Consider the following 14,916-nt stretch of genomic DNA (forward strand, 5'->3'; position numbering starts at 1 on the left):
TACTTTTTTTTAATTTTATTATTTTTCCCTAACTAAGGGGGTGATAACGGGGGGTTTGATTTACTATTTATGGCGGTTTTTATGTTTGGCGGCTGTCGCACGCTAAAAGACGCTTTTCATTGTAAAAATAGTTTTTGCATCAGCACATATTGAGAGCTATAATTTTTCCGTATTTTGACCCACCGAGTCATGTGAGGTCTTATTCTTTGCGGCACGAGTTGACGTTTTTATCAGTACCATTTTTGGGCACGTGACGTTTTTGATCGCTTTTTATTCCGATTTTTGGGACGCAGAATGAACAAAAACCAGCGTTTCATGAATTTCTTTTGGGGGGTGCGTTTACACCGTTCCGCGTGCGGTAAAATTGATAAAGCGCTTTTATTCTTCGCGTCGGTACGGTTACAGCAATACCTCATTTAGGTCTTTTTTTATGTTTTGTCGGTTTTTTGCAATGAAAACAATTTTATATAAAAAATAATTATTTTTGCATCGCTTTATTCTGCGAGCTATAACTTTTTTATTTTTTTGCGGATGATGCTGTATGGCAGCTCGTTTTTTGCGGGACAAGATGACGTTTTCAGTGGTAACATGGATATTTATATGCGTCTTTTTGATCGCGTGTTATTGCACTTTTTGTTCGGTGGTATGATAATAAATCATTATTTTTTGCTTTGTTTTTTAATTTTTATTTTTTAAGGGGTTCGCTAAAGAGGTTAACTAATGGGACAGTTTTATAGGGCGGGTCGCTACGGACGCGGCGATACCAAATATGTGTACTTTTATTGTTTTTTTTTTATTTTCAAAAAATGAATTTATTGGGGAATATTTTTATTTTTTTTTTACTAATTTATTTAGCGATTTTTTTAAAATTATTTTAACACTTTTTTTTTTTTTTTACTTTATTACATAGTCCCAGGTGGGACATCACTGTCTTGTGACAGATCGCTGATCTGTCACATCACAGATCACTGTGACAGATCAGCAATCTGTCACAGGCAGTTCTGCAGACTTCCTCATGCCTGCGCTTTGCAGGCAGTGAGGAAGTCAGCTCCCTACAGGCCCCCAAAGGCCCCCGTCGCCATCTTGGATCCGGGGGCCTGTAGGGAAAGAGCCCCCCGCAGCAGCGCTGTACATTGCGCTGCCCTGGGGGGCTCAGGGAAGCATGGAGGGAGCCCCCTCCCTGCCAAAGCTTCCCTTTAACTCCCGGTACACCGTGATCGTGTTTGATCGCGGTGTACAAGGGATTAATGTGTCGGGGCGGTCCGTGACCGCCCCTGACACATTGTGCCGGGTGTCAGCTGTGATAATCAGCTGACACCCGGCCGCGATCAGCGGCGTTCACCACGTGGGCGCCGCTGATCGCATTAGACGTACTATCCCGTCCTTGGGGATTAAGTCCCAGGGCACATGGACGGGATAGTACGTCTAATGGCAGAAAGGGGTTAAAATACTTTAACATACAACAGTGTTACAGGATTAGTTTTAAATATGCCATTATTTGCCTTACCTAATACATGTAGTATGGCTCACTGAAATCAATGTATAAAGAGAATAGGTTATACTGTCTTGTACTATCTAAATGGCATTAATACTACTTAGGATCCCCTAATAACCTCTTCACTGTAAACCATACCTTACAGTATATGCTAAGGAATTTTGAAAACCACCTTTGTTAGCCGTTTCCGTGCATGACCAAACAACAAGAGCATTTATGATTTTTTTTAACAGCATATAACCATCATGATGCCTACAGACTGAGAATTCAATTGAAAAACCTATAAGAACCAAAATATCGTATTAATTCATTAAGTCAAACTGCTTGTATCTACACTTGTATGACTAGAATTATGGTTCATTAACTTCATTTCTTTATATGAGTTAATTAGCTCAGAGGAGGCCACAAATTAATTACTAGCTTATATAGTTTGTGCAGAAAAGCGTTGTTTATTTAGTTTCTCCTATTAACGTTTAATCTCGTCAAACAATAAAATAAGTAATTAGTATTTAATACACAAAACTGAAAGCATCATTGACATATCATTGGCCAAAATCTTTTTTTGTTTCGTTTTAACACTAGAACCATTTTTTACACAAAGGATTCTTCAAAAAGTTCACAGAAATAGACATTTCTGTAAATTAAAAAGTAATGCAATAGCTGATAATAGCAAAATGGCGTTCTCACAGATGTCTAAACAGATGTATGACTTTAAAATATTTTTCTCAATCAACTGCAATCTATACTGTGTAAAAAAATCTAAAGGTACTGTCACACTAAGCGATATCGCTAGCAATATCGCTATAACTAGTGACGTTATAGCGATATTGCTAGCGATATCGCTGTGTGTGATACTTACCTACAACCCGCTCCCCCGCTGCTTATCGCTGATCGCGCGTGAACGTCCAGGACTGTTTCTCGTCGTCAGCTTCCTGCTGCGCTTCCTGCTGTGAGGACGAGCGACGCGTGGAGCTGGGCGGGAGGACGCAGGATCGCCTGGTGTGACAGGTAAGTAGCGACCCCCGTCCCCAGAGATGCCGCTGGTGAGATCTGCCTGTTTGGCAGCTCACTATCGACCACTTAGCGATGCACCAGCGATCCTGACCGCGTCATATCGCTGGTCGGGATCGCTGGTACATCGCTAAGTGTGACAGTACCTTTAGAAACATGATGTCTATGAAGTTGAACTCCTAAAATGCCTAAAAGATCTAAATACAATCATAGGATCATATAAACATGATTGATACTCATGTTTTCTCTATTTTATTCTATTTACATTTTATTTACATCTCCTCCGTGATGTTGTCATGGAAGAATGGAGAAGGATTCCAATGGCAACATATGAAGCGCTAGTGAACTCCATACCCAAGAGAGTTTATGCTGTTCTTGAAAATAATGGTGGCCACACAAAATAGTGATGTTTTGGGCATAATTTGGTCATTTTCACTTAGGGGTGTACTCAATTTTGTTGACAGCAATTTAGACATTAACCCCTTACTGTCATTGGATGCAATAGTACGTCCAATGGCAGTACCCCCGCTTTGATGAGGGCTTTGGCTGTGAGCCCGCATCAAAGCCGGGACATATCAGCTGTTTTAAACAGCTGACATGCTCCCACAATTAGCGCAGGTGGAATTGCGATCCACCCGCGCCTATTAACTAGTTAAATCCCACTGTCAAACGCTGACAGCGGGCTTTAAATAGAGCTTCCAGCCCTGCGGCAAGAAATACGCACATTGCTGACCCCCGTCACGTGATCGATGCCATAAAAATCGGAGGTCTCCTAGAGACCTCTATGGTTATTGATGAGGCATTACTATGAGTGACACCCAGTGGTCGGCACTCAAAGCAGTGCAGTAAATTTGCTACATATAAGCGATCTGCTCATTGCCTATATGTAGCAGTGCCAATCGAGTTGTGGATGCTTCTAGTCTCCCATGGAGGTTATGAAGCATGCCAAAATAAAAAAAAAATGTTTTAAAAAATATGAAAAAAATAAAAACATATAAAAGTTTTAATCACCCCCTTTTGCCCCATTCAAAATAAAACACTAAAAAATATCACACATACACATATTAGGTATCGCCGTGTTCAGAATTGCCCGATCTATCAATAAAAAAGAATTAACCCAATCGCTAAATGGCATAGCGGGAAATAAAATCAAAACACCGGAATTACTTTTTTTGGTCATCATGACATTGCATTAAAATGCAATAATGGGCGATCAAAAGATCGTATCTGCACGTAAATGGTATCATTAAAAATGTCAGCTCAACACGCAAATAATAACCCCTCACCCAACCCAAGATCATGAAAAATGGAGACTCTACAGGTATCAAAAAATGTTGGAATTTTTTTTTTTTTTAATAAACTTTCAAATTTTTTTTCACCACTTAGGTAAAAAGAACCTAGACATGTTTGGTGTGTATGAACTCATAATGATCTGGAGAATAATAATGGCAGGTCAGGTTTAGCATTTAGTAAACCTAGCAAAAAAGGCAAGCAAAAAACAAGTGTGGGATTGCACTTTTTTTGCAGTTTCACCGCACTTGGAATTTTTTCCCCCTTTTTTGAGTACACTATATGCTAAAACCAATGATGTCATTGAAAAGTAAAACTTGTCCCACAAAAAATAAGCCCACACATGGCCATATTGACAGAAAAATATGGCTCTGGGAAGAAGGCGAGCAAAAAACTAAAACGTAAAAACGAAAATACCTCTGGGGCTTAAGGGGTTAATGACTCTGTGAGATATTTAGAGGGCACACCAAATTTACACTGCTCTACAAGCTGTACACTGACTACATTACATTGTATGAAATTGTCATATCTTCAGAGTTGAGCCATGAAAATAAATATTAAAATATTTACAAAAATGTGAGGGTTGCACTCACTGTTGTGACATACTGTATGTTTTATTCTGTTTTTCCATCTTTCCAACAAAATGTGTTTATCTGTCTAATTATCTATCTATCTATCTATCTATCCATCTATCCACACATGAAACCTATTTTAATAGGATTCATGTATGAATAAATAGATAGATAGATAGATAGATACATAGATAGATACTGTAGGGGTTTCAGTTGCAGTTGAGGCATAGGAAGAGGTTTCATTCATTAGACAGCTTAATTACAACTTCTTAAACCATTCAGCATAAGCAAATAAAAAGACAGCCTTTTCCAGCACAGAGTGTAAAAAACAGAAAGTAAATAGTCCATATAGTATTGTGGGCACCTCTGCTATTTCTCTCTCCCCTATCAATGAAATATCTGTATTATTCAGACTGCTACACTACAACCTTCTTAGCTACCACAGTTGTACAACATATTACTGTCTGAATTATGAAATAAAACATGCTACCATGCAATCTATATACTGTGAAATCTATATGCCATCTTTCATTAGAGGGGCTGTCCCATGAACAAAGTACGTTTCAATTAATAGATCTTGGAACTTTAATAAGTTCCAGAACTGAATGTGTGAAAAAATAAGTTCCTGTGCTGTGTTAATCTTACATATGTGCCCCTGCTATATACTGTGTAATAGCTGGAGTCCAACTATGCAGAGCCTCTCTAGTTCATGGTCAACACAAATTACACCTCTGGCCATCTTAGTGGGGAGCATAAGTATATATGATAAGTGAGTATACAGAAGAAAGGAGGGGCTTGCAGCTGCTGCTTTTCTGTTTGTTTTATCATAGGAGTGAGTGTTCATGCTACGTCACCAGTCATGTAAGCTCAAAATAAATGAAATCAGTGACATAGAAGCTCAGTGGCCACTGAAGTACTTACATCACTGACTTTATTTATGCTGAGCTTAAAGGACTGGAGGCGTAGCAAAACACTCACTCCTATGTTACCTTGGGCAGTGAAATGTATTACCTTAGATAGGAAAATGTATTAAGAAAAAGCAGATGCTGCAAGTGGCTTTTATTTCGACTGTATATTCACTCATCATAAGTAATTTCTGCTTCACCCTCTAGCCAGGAATTATGGTATGTGCCAAACATTAATTGGAGCAGCACTGCATGGTCAAACACAACATATTACAGTCATATTCATAAAATTATCTCAGCACAGGAACTTTTTTTTCCAAGATCTGTTGATTAAAATGTAATTTGGTCATTGGGCAATTCATTTAACAAAACAAACAAGAATCAATCCTTATTTGATTTTTGAAATCTTGTTTCTTCTATCTCTAACCCCATCAGGCCATTTTCTAAATTTAGTGCAAAATTAAAGGAAACTATAGGGCCCCTTTAAATGTTTTAGAATCAAATTTCTTGACTGAGACTAGTTGGTCTCCCTTACAATTATGTTCCTTATTTTCATGTAGTATAGGTCAAAAACAAGATTTATTAGTATCACTAACAATTGTGTTTGGGTTTTTCAAGTGCAAACACTTGGAAGAACTGTGAAGAAATTGACTAGATTACCTCTACAAATAAGTTTAAAACGGTAATGCAGTACTTTAGCCACACTTGACACATTCTCTGAACACTTGAAAGAGTACTCCACCATAAAGAGCTCAAATCCTAACACAGTATGAGCTGTAATATTCACCAAGATGTCTCTGAAAATTGATGTTGGAGGAACTTTAATATGTTTGTACACTGAATATTGCATTGCAGTGAGTTGTGTAGCTACAAGGGTCTCAGAGGTAGGGATCACATGGTAACTTACAGCCCTGTTACAGATTTTGCATTGGTGCCCAGGAATTTTATGTTATCCTTCTTAATGTGATAGTTTATATTCTCTTTGTGGCAAAGTGCTGCTGCTGTAAAGTTGCACCTCTTGCAGATCTCTCCTATACCCAATGCTCTATCAGGCCCATACATGGTTTCCCAGCAACATTTTACACAAGTTTGCATTAACTTCAAAACCCCTGCCACTGATGTTAGGACTATACTTACTACATACATACTACATATATACAACATTCATACAACATGCATACATACTACATACTTCATATACAGTCATATGTTAAAGTTTGGGCACCCCTATTAATGTTAACCTTTTTTCTTTATAACAATTTTGGTTTTTGCAACAGCTATTTCAGTTTCATATATCTAATAACTGATGGACTCAGTTATATTTCTGGATTCAAATGAGGTTTATTGTACTAACAGAAAATGTGCAATCTGCATTTAAACAAAATTTGACCGGTGCAAAAGTATGGGCACCTCAACATAAAAGTGACATTAATATTTCGTAGATCCTCCTTTTGCAAAAATAACAGCCTCTAGTCGCTTCCTGTAGCTATTAATGAGTTCCTGGATCCTGGATGAAGGTATTTGTGACCATTCCTGTTAACAAAACAATTCCAGTTCAGTTAAGTTTGATGGTCGCCGAGCATGGACAGCCCGCTTCAAATCATCCCACAGATGTTCAATGATATTCAGGTCTGGGGACTGGGATGGCCATTCCAGAACATTGTAATTGTTCCTCTGCATGAATGCTTGAGTAGATTTGGAGCGGAGTTTTGAATCATTGTCTTGCTGAAATATCCATCCCCTGCGTAACTTCAACTTCGTCACTGATTCTTGCACATTATTGTCAAGAATCTGCTGATACTGAGTTGAATCCATGCGACCCTCAACTTTAACAAGATTCCCGGTGCTGGCATTGGCCACACAGCCCCAAAGCATGATGGAACCTCCATCAAATTTTACTGTGGGTAGCAAGTCTTTTTCTTGGAATGCTGTGTTTTTTAGCCTCTATGCATAACGCCTTTTTGTATGACCAAACAACTCCATCTTTGTTTCATCAGTCCACAGGACCTTCTTCCAAAATGTAACTGGCTGGTCCAAATGTGCTTTTGCATACCTCAGGCGACTCTGTTTGTGGCGTGCTTGCAGAAACGGCTTCTTTCACATCACTCTCCCATACAGCTTCTCCTTGTGCAAAGTGCGCTGTATTGTTGACCGATGCACAGTGACACCATCTGCAGTAAGATGATGCTGCAGGTCTTTGGAGGTGGTCTGTGGATTGTCCTTGACTGTTCTCACCATTCTTCTTCTCTGCCTTTCTGATATTTTTCTTGGCCTGCCTCTTCTGGGCGTAACAAGAACTGTACCTGTGTTCTTCCATTTCCTTACTATGTTCCTCACAGTGGAAACTGACAGGTTTAATCTCTGAGACAACTTTTTGTATCCTTCCCCTGAAAAGCTATGTTGAATAATCTTTGTTTTCAGATCATTTGAGAGTTGTTTTGAGGAGCCCATGATGCCACTCTTCATAGGAGAATCAAATAGGAGAACTACTTGCAAGTGGCCACCTTAAATACCTTTTCTCATGATTTGATACACCTGGCTATAAAGTTCAAAGCTCAATGAGGTTACAAAACCAATTTAGTGCTTCAGGAAGTCAGTAAATAGTAGTTAGGAGTGTTCAAATCAAGAAAATGATAAGGGTGCCCATACTTTTGCACCGGTCAAATTTTGTTTAAATGTAGATTGCACATTTTCTGTTAGTACAATAAACCTCATTTGAATCCAGAAATATAACTGAGTCCATCAGTTATTAGATATATGAAACTGAAATAGCTGTTGCAAAAACCAAAATTGTTATAAAGAAAAAAGGTTAACATTAATAGGGGTGCCCAAACTTTAACATATGACTGTATACTACATTCATACTACATACAGTGGGGAAAAAAAGTATTTAGTCAGTCAGCAATAGTGCAAGTTCCACCACTTAAAAAGATGAGAGGCGTCTGTAATTTACATCATAGGTAGACCTCAACTATGGGAGACAAACTGAGAAAAAAAAATCCAGAAAATCACATTGTCTGGTTTTTTTTTCATTTTATTTGCATATTATGGTGGAAAATAAGTATTTGGTCAGAAACAAGCAATCAAGATTTCTGGCTCTCACAGACCTGTAACTTCTTCTTTAAGAGTCTCCTCTTTCCTCCACTCATTACCTGTAGTAATGGCACCTGTTTAAACTTGTTATCAGTATAAAAAGACACCTGTGCACACCCTCAAACAGTCTGACTCCAAACTCCACTATGGTGAAGACCAAAGAGCTGTCAAAGGACACCAGAAACAAAATTGTAGCCCTGCACCAGGCTGGGAAGACTGAATCTGCAATAGCCAACCAGCTTGGAGTGAAGAAATCAACTGTGGGAGCAATAATTAGAAAATGGAAGACATACAAGACCACTGATAATCTCCCTCGATCTGGTGCTCCACGCAAAATCCCACCCCGTGGGGTCAGAATGATCACAAGAACGGTGAGCAAAAATCCCAGAACCACGCGGGGGGACCTAGTGAATGAACTGCAGAGAGCTGGGACCAATGTAACAAGGCCTACCATAAGTAACACACTACGCCACCATGGACTCAGATCCTGCAGTGCCAGACGTGTCCCACTGCTTAAGCCTGTACATGTCCGGGCCCGTCTGAAGTTTGCTAGAGAGCATTTGGATGATCCAGAGGAGTTTTGGGAGAATGTCCTATGGTCTGATGAAACCAAACTGGAACTGTTTGGTAGAAACACAACTTGTCGTGTTTGGAGGAAAAAGAATACTGAGTTGCATCCATCAAACACCATACCTACTGTAAAGCATGGTGGTGGAAACATCATGCTTTGGGGCTGTTTCTCTGCAAAGGGGCCAGGACGACTGATCCGGGTACATGAAAGAATGAATGGGGCCATGTATCGTGAGATTTTGAGTGCAAACCTCCTTCCATCAGCAAGGGCATTGAAGATGAAACGTGGCTGGGTCTTTCAACATGACAATGATCCAAAGCACACCACCAGGGCAACGAAGGAGTGGCTTCGTAAGAAGCATTTCAAGGTCCTGGAGTGGCCTAGCCAGTCTCCAGATCTCAACCCTATAGAAAACCTTTGGAGGGAGTTGAAAGTCCGTGTTGCCAAGCGAAAAGCCAAAAACATCACTGCTCTAGAGGAGATCTGCATGGAGGAATGGGCCAACATACCAACAACAGTGTGTGGCAACCTTGTGAAGACTTACAGAAAACGTTTGACCTCTGTCATTGCCAACAAAGGATATATCACAAAGTATTGAGATGAAATTTTGTTTCTGACCAAATACTTATTTTCCACCATAATATGCAAATAAAATGAAAACAAAACAGACAATGTGATTTTCTAGATTTTTTTTTCTCAGTTTGTCTCCCATAGTTGAGGTCTACCTATGATGTAAATTACAGACGCCTCTCATCTTTTTAAGTGGTGGAACTTGCACTATTGCTGACTGACTAAATACTTTTTTTCCCCACTGTACATACATACTACATATATACTACATTCATACAATATACATACATACTACATATATACAACATTCATACAACATACATACATGCTACATACTATATACATACTTCATATATACTACATTCATACAACATACATACATACTACATATATACTACATTCATACAGCATACGTACTACATACATACTACATATATACAACATTCATACAACATACATACACACTACATACTTCATATATACTACATTCATACAACATACATACATACTACATATATACAACATTCATACAACATACATACAATATACATACATACTACATATATACAACAGTCATACAACATGCATACATACTACATACTACATACATACTACATATATACTACATTCATACAGCATACATACATACATACTGCATAATACATACATACTACATATACACAAAATTCATACAACATACATACATACTACATACATACTTCATATATACTACATTCATACAACATACATACATACTACTTATATACTACATTCATACAACATACATACATGCATACTACATACTACATACATACAACATGCTACAGACATACAACATACATACTACATACATACTACAAACAATACATTCATACAATACATACATATAGACATACAGTACATATAACATAGAGTACATACTCACCATTACTTGTCACTTTGATCCCCGAAGCCAGTGTCAATTGTGAGAAAAATATGAAAATAACAAACAAACAATATACTCCTTGATCCGCAGAAATCCACGAGTGTCCCACGACGATCTCCTGCGGAGAACAGCAGCATCAGCTGATGCGACCGCTCTCTAGGGGGCTCCAGGAATACAATGACGGGAAGTAGGTATCCTTCCGCACTGTATTCCTCCGCCACTGTAAAAAAAATAGTCCCTAGTCTCACTTTTGGCATTGCTGTGTAAGAAAGTTCCCACGCAGCTTTTGCCATAAAGTGAGACCAGTGAACGATAGTAACCTCCCAGTGATGCAGTGCAGGAAATCATCGTGGGACACTCATGGATTTCTGTGGATCAGGGAGTATATCGCTTGTTTGTTATTTTCTAATTTCTTTCATAGATGACACTGGCTTCGGGAAACAAAGTGACAAGTGATGGTGAGTATGTACTTTATGTTATATACTGTATGTCTATATGTATTGTATGAATGTATTGTATGCAGTATATATGTAGTATGTAGTATGTATGTATGTTTTATGTATGTAGTATATATCTTGTATGTATGTAGTATGTATGTTGCATGCAGTATGTATGTATGTATGTTGTATGAATGTAGTATATATGTAGTATGTATGTTGTATGTATGTATGTGGTATGAATGTAGTATATATGTAGTATGTATGTAGTATGTATGTATGTTGTATGAATGTAGTATATATGTTGTATGTATGTAGTATGTATGTATTATATATAAAGTATGTATGTATTATGTAGTATGTTTGAATGTTGTATGAATGTAGTATATATGTAGTATGTATGTTGTATGTATGTTGTATGTCTGTAGCATGTTGTATGCATGTTGTATGTATGTAGTATATATGAAGTATGTATGTAGTATGTATGTATGTTGTATGAATTTTGTATATATGTAGTATGTATGTAGTATGTATGTATGTATGCTGTATGAATGTAGTATATATGTAGTATGTATGTATGTTGTATGAATGTAGTATATATGAAGTATGTATGTAGTATGTAGTATGTACTGTATGTATGCTGTATGAATGTTGTATATATGTAGCATGTATGTAGTATATATGTAGTATGTATATATATATTTTTTTTTTTACATTCAACACATTAGCAGGATGATGGGACTCCTACTGTCCCATCATTGGCTAATGTGTCCATCACTGTCATTGTAGCAGGCATAGCCCGATGGGACTTGTAGTCCCATCGGACAATGCCTGCACACACACAAGACCCCCGGCAGGCCCGCATAGACCCCTGGCAGCTGGCACAGGCCCCCAGCAGGCCCTTACAGACCCCCGGCAGCCGGCACAGACCCCAGGCAGGCCCGTACAGACCCCCGGCAGCTGGCACTTGCCCCCGGCAGGCCCTTACAGACCCCCGGCAGCTGGCACAGGCCCCCGACAGGCCCGTACAGATCCCCCGCAGCCAGCACAGGCCCCCGGCAGGCCCGTACAGACCCCCGACAGTCGGCACAGGCCCCCGGCAGGCCCGTACAGACCCCCCGCAGTCGGCACAGACCGCGCATCATGATGCGCACAGACCACGCATCATGATGACATCATTTCAGCAGCCAATCACAGCCACAACAGTGGCTCATTGCATTATGGGAACTTCCGATTCCGGTTTACGATATTGAAAAAATATAGGTACTCGGTATCGGAATTCTGATACAGCGAATATTGGCCGATACCCGATATTTGCAGTATCGGAATGCTCAACACTAGCCAGCACACACAGATCCCGGGCACTCGCAGCACCTGCTCTTAGCTGCAGCAGGCAAACACCACAGGGTGCTAGTGCTCTACTGGTATAATCACAGTTCACCCCCTTACATTTTCATATCTATTATATGGGCATATCTGTACAGTCATGGCCAAAAGTTTAGAGAATGACACAAATATTATATTTTCACATGATCTGCTGCCCTCCAGTTTTTATGTGTTTGTCAGATTTTTTTATCACATACAGAAATATAATTGCAATCATATTATGAGTAACAAAAGGTTATATTGACAGTTAAAATGAGTTAATGCAGCAAGTCAATATTTGCAGTGTTGACCCTTTTTCTTCAGGACCTCAGCAATTCTCCCTGGCATGCTCTCAATCAACTTCTGGATCAAATCCTGACTGATAGCAGTCCATTCTTGCAAAATCAATGCTTTTATTTTGTCTAAATTTAAAGGTTTTTGTTTGTCCACCCGTCTCTTGATGATTGACCACAAGTTCTCAATGGGATTAAGAGCTGGGGAGTTTCCAGGCCATGGTCCCAAAATCTCTATGTTTTGTTCCCTGAGCCATTTAGTTATCATCTTTGCTTTATGGCAAGGTGCTCCATCATGTTGAAAAAGGCATTGTTGATCGCAAAACTGCTCTTGGACGGTTGGGAGAAGTTGCTCTTGGAGGACATTCTGGTACCATTCTTTATTCATGCCTGTGTTTTTAGGCAAGACTGAGAGAGAGCCCATTCCCTTGGCTGAGAAGCAACCCCACACATGAATGGTTTCAGGAAGCTTGACAGTTGGCATGAGACAAGACTGGTGGTAGCGCTCACCTGGTCTTCTCCGAATAAGCCGTTTTCCAGATGTCCCAAACAATCGAAAAGGGGATTCATCAGAGAAAATGACTTTACCCCAGTCCTCAGCAGTCCACTCCCTGTACCTCTTGCAGAATATCAGTCTGTCCATGATGTTTGGAGAGAAGTGGCTTCTTTGCTGCCCTCCTTGAGACCAGGCCTTGCTCCAAGAGTCTCCGCCTCACAGTGCGTGCAGATGCACTCACACCTGCCTGCTGCCATTCCTGAGCAAGCTCTGCACTGCTGGTAGCCCGATCCCGCAGCTGAAACACTTTTAAGAGACGGTCCTGGCACTTGCTGGTCTTTCTTGGGCACCCTGGAGCCTTTTTGGCAGCAAGGGAACCTCTCCTTGAAGTTCTTGATGATGCGATAGATTGTTGACTGAGGTGCAATCTTTCTAGCTGCAATACTCTTCCCTGTTAGGCCATTTTTGTGCAGTGCAATGATGACTGCACGTGTTTCTTTAGAGATAACCATGGTTAACAGAAGAGAAACAATGATGCCAAGCACCAGCCTCCTTTTAAAGTGTCCAGTGGTGTCAGTCTTACTTAATCATGAAAGATTGATCTCCAGCCCTGTCCTCATCAACACCCACACCTGTGTTAATGGAGCAATCACTGAAACGATGTTAGCTGGTCCTTTTAAGGCAGGGCTACAATGATGTTGAAATGTGTTTTGGGGGATAAAGTTAATTTTCTAGGCAAATACTGACTTTGCAAGTAATTGCTGTTAAGCTGATCACTCTTTAAAACATTCTGGAGTATATGCAAATTGCCATTAGAAAAAATGAAGCAGTAGACTTTGTAAAAATTAATATTTGTGTCATTCTCTAAACTTTTGGCCATGACTGTATCTTTCCCTTTTCTAAATATTTTGTGTATATTTATTTATATTTCTGTATATGAGATTTTTGATACTTATCATGCCACTGTTACTATGTTTTGTTTTGTTTTTCGAATAGAAGGTGTTTGTGTGCATTTCTCTTGACCTTCTCCTAGCTGAATGAGATGTAAATCAGGTGGATAAAATCAAGGGCAACATATGAGTCATCTAAAATATAACATTTTAATGACCATGGTTTAAGTGTTTTGTTACTGAGGAGCCAAACCATGATATTAATAAATAGTTTATAATAGGACATTTTCCTTGGTGGTAGGAAATTTGATATCTACAGAGATATGAGTGATCTCACATTAGCTATATAGTAAATTTTGAATATGCATTCCACTTACCATCCGCCGCATAAATACAATATAAATATAATGGATAGGTTAAAGATTTTTAATAATGGTTATGCTTTTGCTGCTGATTGTCAGTAATTACATAGGTTGCTTATTTCTTCAAGAACAGAACTTGAAACATTGTTCTTTCTAATGCTGCAAATGACTTCAGCACTTCATTCTTTTTTTGTATATCGCGATGAATGGATTCCTTAATCTTCAGAATAATACTGCACTTACATATTATATTTACAGTGGATTGCCCAAGATAATGGTTTATTTTATTAATTTAACTGGTCTCCTGTGTGTGACTGTGCTTTAGCTGCTGCTACTGTAGCCGTTACTGCAGTACTTTTAGGCCAGGGTCACACTAACCAACGCAAAATACGGTCCGTAGTTTATAGGCGTATTACGGATGAATGACCCCTAAATAGTGCTCTGTATGTCATTCGTAAGCAAGGTGCGGTCGCGTATTTTGCGCATGTAAGCATCCGTATGTACAGTAATCCGTATGGCATCCGTATTGAATCCGTATGCCGAGATTTTCTCGCTGCCTTCCAAAATGGACATTTAACGGTTTTGAGGCCTGTTAACTATTTAAATCATTAACCTGCACTCTATTTATTGGCTCAGGAACA

This window comes from Dendrobates tinctorius, unplaced genomic scaffold, assembly GCF_039654945.1.
Source record: "Dendrobates tinctorius isolate UK_male_01 unplaced genomic scaffold, ASM3965494v1 ptg000004l, whole genome shotgun sequence".
NCBI lineage: Eukaryota > Metazoa > Chordata > Amphibia > Anura > Dendrobatidae > Dendrobates > Dendrobates tinctorius.